The sequence below is a fragment of the Brassica napus genome, chromosome C2, assembly GCF_020379485.1.
Source record: "Brassica napus cultivar Da-Ae chromosome C2, Da-Ae, whole genome shotgun sequence".
Classification (NCBI taxonomy): Eukaryota; Viridiplantae; Streptophyta; class Magnoliopsida; order Brassicales; family Brassicaceae; genus Brassica; species Brassica napus.
Window position 1 is genome coordinate 25,476,259 of NC_063445.1, and position 7,596 is coordinate 25,483,854.

The window sequence follows — 7,596 nt, forward strand, 5'->3', positions numbered from 1 at the left end:
TGCAGGTTGATTATGACGACGATGCAGATTATCCTAAGTGGTTACACGAAGTAATTCAATCTCCACTTGTAAAGGTCACCACATCACAGATGTATTTCACACGAGTCTATACTTTTCACACATATGAGTATGGTAGACAGCGAGCGACCAGTAACTATGGAATATGTGTGAAAGGGGAAACATATTTCTACGTGATCTTGACGGAGATTATTGAAGTCGAATTCCCAGGGATATTGAAGCTGAAATGCGTCCTCTTCAAATGTGAATGGTTCGACCCCGTCGTCGGTGTAGTTGCTGTCAACGGTGGACGAAGGTACAACAAATTCGAGCCTTGCATCTTAGCTTCACAAGCAGACCAAGTTAGTTTCCATCCATACCCTCGTATGAGAGATTCGGGTATAAATTGGTTAGCCGTGATCAAAGTTACACCTCGAGGACGAATCATCAGTGAAGAAGAACCACCATTGCAAGAAGAACAGATAAATGAAGTCGAGGAATCTGGACAAGAAATTGATGACATCCTTCTCATTGATCCGCATAATCACGAGTACGGAGATCTTATCGACGATGCCACAGAGGAAGCTGTTGAAGACGAGTTTAATGAAAATGATGATGTTTCTAGTGATGACGAGAATGTCGATGTATCGAATTGATGTATTTGATTTTGTGTAAGGTAATGTGGGAGTTTGTTTTATAAATAAGATATTGAGATAATAAGTTAAGGAATGGGGTATGGAATGGAAAGAATATATTGAGGTGAAAGAATATATTGAGGTTAAAGGGTAGATGGGTTTGGGGTTTGGAATATATGACGTAGAAGATAAGGAAGATGGGGTTTGGGGTTTCGGATTTTAGGGATTTAAACATAATACTCGTTAATTCCTCATAAAGAAACGTGAAAATTGCGACGAAATATAAAAATAAAGAACGCGGGGCTCGTTAATTTCACGTAAGCAGAAATCGCCGTAAAGCACTCGTAAGACAACGGGGAAATAACGACGAAATAAAAAAAAGAAAGCGGGGCCTTTGTAATTCCTCGCTACTTCGTCGTACAATAAAACACGGGCCTTTGTAATTCCTCGTAAAGCTAAAAGCGGGCCTTTGTAATTCCTCGCTACTTCCTCGTACAATAAAACACGGGCCTTTGTAATTCCTCGTAACTTTACGAGGAAATAACGAGGATAAGTAATCTTATATATACTCCCGAGCGCTCACTCTTTCTTTCCTCTCCACTTCCTCTCTACTTCCTCTCTATTTCGTACCAATGGTAAGTCTCTCTAATTCCTCTATAATTTGATTAGTTTAGGATAGATTAGGTGATTAGTATAGGGGATTTAGATAGGTTTACAGGTTTTATGTTAATTAGTGTTGATTAGGTGGATAATGTAGGGAATTATACTGTTGATGTTAATTTTTAAAATTAAATTTTTTTCCAGGTTCGAAAGGACAGACTTACTGCCCATTACAGAGAGATGTTCGGTGAGCCGGGTAGTCATTTATACCCGTCTTCTTCAGCTCCCGGTTCTTCTTCAGCTCCCGGTTCTTCGGGTCAGGAGACTGTCCCCGAAACTCAGTCTTCTCACAGAGTCTCTCGGTCTCCTTCTTCTAGTGCACCATCAGTTCCTCATGTGCCTCCTCCGATGGCTCCTCCGATGCCCGCCGATATTCATCCCGATTTGATGGTGCCTCCGAGTGCTCCTTACTCGCAGTACACTATCGAGGACATTCTCCGTCTGCCAGGCAGAGAAGGTTTACCAGTCATCGACCCCGACCGACCGGACGGAACTTTGTGGTATGTTACATTAATTTTTTTTTAATTCGTTGAAAATTCTTTTATAACATTAAAAAATAATTTATATTTTAAATTTGTTTTTTCCAGGTTTTGGGTTGACGGATGTCTTGCATCGGACGTAACCGATACGATCAAAGGTTACTTCTCCATGCCACATCCGAACTGGAGTAAGACGCCTCACTACGTCAGAAAGACGTGGTTCAAAATTTACGCTGTAAGTTTCTAATAGTTAATTATATATACTTTAATTTTTTTCATGATTTATATATATTTCTTTAAAAAAAACTAATTATTAATTTAATTTTTTCCATAGCAAAAATATCATTGGGCCTTGGGGGTCACTGAGAGGGTGAGGAAAGCGTTTTACGCGAAGGCGAAAGTTCGCTTATTGGACACGGTCTCCAACTGGAAAGGTGACTGGATCGTGAAGGGATGTGAGCGTGGCAAACTTGCTGAGCTCACCACGGATGTGTGGGATGGCCGCATCCGTTATTGGCGTCTTCCTGATTCCATTAGAATCGCCCAGTCTTGCTCAAACTCCCGTAACACGGTCGATGAGCACGGGAACGGGTCGATGCTTCACACTACGGGCCAAAACCCCACGCCGGTGTCCGTATGTAAATGGTAATTAAATATTATATTATATAATTTTTTAATATATATATTTTTAATCTAACTTTCTTAAATATTTTTTTGGCCAAAGAGACGGGACTTTACGAGAGGACCCACAAGAACAAGGCGAGGGTATTTGTAGATGGCAAGTCCGAGCAAATCTACAACGACGTGGTCGCTCGGGTTGAAGACCGCCAGACCCAGCTGAACCAGCAGTCTACCAACGAACTACCCGTCACCTTATTCACACTTGAAGTGGATAAGATTTACGAGGAGGTAAATTTTCTAAATTTTTTAATTTTTTTATTATTCATTTAATTTAACTTTAAATTTTTACTAACAATATTTATTTTTTGTTTTTAAGGTTGTCCCTAAAATAAAGGGACGGACGTTAGGGATTGGTTCCGTCAACGATGTTCTGAGAGCGACATCGTCTTACGGCCAGCGACGGGATGATGAAGTCACTCAGCTGCGTAACGAGTTGGCCTCGACGCAATCTGCGTTCACAGCTCGTGTGGGTGGACTCGAGGGCTTCTTAGACTTTATAACGACCACAAATCCGGAATGGGAGACCATGTTGAGGAACATGCGATGACAAAATCTCATTCCAGGCGAGGGACCATCCGACGACACACATGCCGAGGAGGATGGAGACAGGAGGAGTGATGAATTCCTCCGGGCGATGCACGACTCTTAGTTCTTTTTTTTCCGTGGTTGTATTATAAATTCAAAACTTATTTATATATAAAATATTTGCGTATTTGTTTATTTTTTAAATTTTAATTTTATTAATAAATTAAATAATTTTAAATATTTTTTAATTATATTTTTAAATTTGTTAAATAATAAAACGAAGTAGATTCGTAGCTAATCTACGACTTATTTACGTTGAACATTTACGAGGAAATCACGAGAAATGTTAAACGAGTATTTTACGAGGAAATACTTTCAAGGTATTTACGTGAAAATTACGAGGAAAAAATTTCAAGGTAATTACGTGAATTTTACAAGAAAATACTTTCGAGATATATACGTGTCGTTTACGAGGAAATGCTTTCATTGTATTTACGAGGAACAGTAGCGACATTCTTACGTGGACTATCTACGTGGTCTTTACGACGATTTGTTTTCTTCGTTTTTACGATGAAATGGTTTCCTGGCTATTTTACGACGAATTAGCGAGGAAATATGCGTTACGACGAACGTATAACGACGAAACCCGTTTCCTCGCTAATTCCTCGTAAACCCTCTTTTATGACGAACTCACGAGGAAAACCGGCGTCGTTAAACTTATGTTTTCTTGTGGTGGTTCGTAATCTATTTTTCACTGGTGAACTCTTCATCTCCCCATCTTAAATCGCGTGATCATAAATGTTCTTGATTTGTAGCCCTTCTGTACACCCTATATATATGATTCTCATCTTTAATGAACTCAATCTGCATCTCCACAAAACTCATTGATTCCTCGTAGTTTTGACCATCTTCTAGAAAATGTCTCTCTCTGCCTCTCCAGTTCCTCAAACCGGCGTTCCCGGCATCCGTCACTCAACCTTCGAATCTCTCCGTCTTGGTCGTAGTAGTCAGAGCATAGCCTCTGGCCTCCTCTGCTTCTGGGATTCCCTGAACTTCAAGAAAGACAGTGAGTTTATGGGAATCACGGTTCTCTTCCTTGACGAAAAGGTAAGTTAATCTTCGATCTATCACACTTATTTAAAATAATTGTTTTTAATTGATTTCATGATTCTTTGTTGAATAATATTATTTGCAGATTCCGTGACTCATGGGTTTATTCCCACCGAACGTGTTAATCATTACATGTCATCTTTGAAAGTTGGTTCCTTTGTGAAAATCGATCGTTTTGAGGTTGCTAGGTGCTCAAGCATGTACAAGATAACTGATCATCCATTTCTCATTCGTTTCATCTCACCAACCATTATTGATGAAGTCATCACAGGTGCTCCTGAGATCAATCTCCAGTCATGATTGGACTGTTCGACAATCTCCAAGTGATTGCGAACACAAACATAAAACTCTCAGGTATATTATGATATTGCATCAGGGTTTATATTATGTTTCGATATCATAACTGATATTTAAACTCACAGATGTGGTTGAAAAAATCCGTTCTGTCCAAGGCTCTGACCTCACCAAAGAAACAACTCGAGTCGTTATTCGTCTCCTCACTGATCTGTAAGAAACAATCAACACCCAATTCCCTTTATATTACTGTCTTTTTTTCAGACAAACCTCAATTTTATAGAATCTTACTCTCCAAGAATGGAGAAAGTGTTCACAGAACATGATAACATAGCCATCATGGCCAAAGAAACAACTATTACAAGGAAGCAAATACAACAAATAAAGATAGGGGCAAACACACGCTTAAAAAACCAATGACGTAAAGAAGTCCTCTAAATTCAACGACCATCGGGCTGAAAAGTGAGACGAAGCCTTGGGAATTAAAGACCACAAACTGTGATATGAATCCCGAGATTGAAACAGCAGCAAGTTCACAATTAACAATCCTTAACATAGCTAAACAACCTTTGATTAGAACTTCAGCATTTGAAGTATCTCTAATCTCTAACATTGAACTCCCTGCACCAAAACCACATAAAGTAGTTGATGAAACTGGGAGAGAAACAAGTTCCATAAAGAAAGAACTTCGATAATAGACGTCCGATAAAACCCGATCCACAGGATGAATGGAAATGTAAGACATTAATCCATCAAGCTGCCATAGTTGAACACAAAAGGACTTGAATACCACAAAGGTATAACTGCATAAAACAATAAAAAGACTGCATACTGCAGTAGAAGGCCGAACCAACGCGAGATACATACATGAACCATGAGAAAATCCAAGATACCAAACCAAAGATATCAACACATCGCTGAAGCATAAGTTTGAGAATCTTTGAGATAAACCTGCACGAAGTAAACGCTTGTAGGCAAAGCTTGTGTCACCAACTAACACAAGAGAGACAACACCAACACTGATCACAAAATCCATATTCAATAAAGAGATTCTAGATCTGGATATTTGGAAATCTTTTGAGAAAAGGTTAAGGATGTGTCGAAGAGCAGAAGGAGCAGGAGATGGAAGGGTGAGTCAGGTGGAGCAGAAAATGGAAGGGTGAGTCAGGTGGATCTGGCGGTTCTAGAGGAGAGGGAGCTTCTAGCGGCAAATGAAGAGGCGTACACGGCGGCGGATCGGGAAGAGGACGGAGCCGCGACGGAGAAGACGGAAGACAGAGCCGCGACGGAGGAGACGAACACATCAACGGAGCCATGAGAGTGGTGAGCTGCTTCAAAGGGTAGAAGACTGAGGGACCAAGCTGAAACTGCAGGGAGGAGCAATGGAAGCGGCACCTAGGGAACCGGGCCAAAGAGAGTTTATTCGCTTATATTACTGTCTATATTGTGCTAACATCAATAATCAAAAATATTTCCTACCTAAGATCTGTGGTCGTCTATTTATCTCCCTTATTTATCAAATTAATTTTACACAAAACTTTATTTTACATTTTAAAAGAAACCACAACAACCCAAACAATCACCAAAAACTAGAATCCCAAAAAAGACGAATCATTAATGATCACCTCTTTTTTTTGTCTAATCTTACAAATAAACTTCAAAACAAATTTACCAAATCAACCACCTCAACTAAAACTCAACGACACATACATCAAGTCAGCCAAATACAAACTACACGGCCAACTATTTAACAAGTTACAAACTTACTTTTGCAGATGCTTACGAAGAAGACGAAGACGACAACCAAGATCAGTGAAATTACCTAAACAAAAAAGAAGACTAAGTTACAAACTCTGATAAATACAAATAACAATGATTTTTGTTTACATATTACCCATCAAATAAAAGAGAAACAAACATAGCCACATTTGGAGATACAAGAGACAATCCCGACAGACACAAAGGCGGCAACAACATCCCCACCTACTCACACTAAAAGTTATCAGTCCTCTTTTCTTATGAAAATAACTTACATGCCCAGTGTCAACACGCCAATGCTATTGTCTTCTTGTGAGAAATACATAAATTCGTTTAAAACCCAATAAGGCTCAAATACTCAGAATTGTCACTCATTTTATAGTTATTTTTACAAGGCTTCATGTATTTGTTTTAAAGTTCCGGTAAAAGAACAAGTTTAAAAATAAAAATAAATACATATAACAAACATATAAGGATAATAAAAATTATTACAAACCAAGCGCTCGTAGCTTGGTGGTAAAGGAGGTACAATTGTACTGTCCGCCACCCGGGTTCGAGCCTTGGCCACAACGGATTTAACATCCCTTCCGTTGGGGCGCTGGACCCCTTTCGGGGGATAGTTGGGAATGTGGCTGCCCAGATACCAGAGTTATCAAAAAAAAAATTATTACTTAATACACACAACTTACACAACTAAACTGGACAAAAAATATCCAGAAACAAAATGTACTCTCAACAAGCTTAATATATTTTATATACTCTCAACAGTACAAGAAACAAATTAAAAAAAACAAACAAACAATAAGCCTCAGTGGCACAACAAGCATCACCACGAACTATATCAATCACAATACTAATAGAGTTTAATCCTTCGTAAGTGGAGAACAATGCATACATAGTTTATCGTCACAATTCTAACCCTATAACAATAAAAAACTTGATAAACAATGATCAACCTAAAACACAAAATTCACAACTACAATAACCCTAACAAATATTGAGATGAAACAAAAACTCTGTACACAACCCTGTGCTTGCGCGGAGGCAATGTGCCTAGTGAGGATAATATGATAAATAAGTCAGTTGGCCTATTTCTATTGAATTTTCTCGTAGTACTCAGTGTCAATATTTATTGAATACCTGTATGAAATACTGAAATCCATTGTGGGATTAACCTCAGACGGCCCAAGTATAGGCTTGTTAGTGGACACTACATCCAAATTGTTCTTTCCTATTGACTTCCATATTGATGGGCTTAACTTTAAAGCCCATAATACATTGTAACTTTTTGAGTGATACAATTTAAATTCATGATGCTGTCTCACTGGCTCCCTGAAGATGATTTTTGTCTCAGAAAATCCATCGAGGTTGAAGTTTTCACGAAACCCTAGTTTCCACTCTCTTTTTGTCTTCATTTGTCTCTTGATTTTAACTTCTACTACTTTATGTTATTTGTT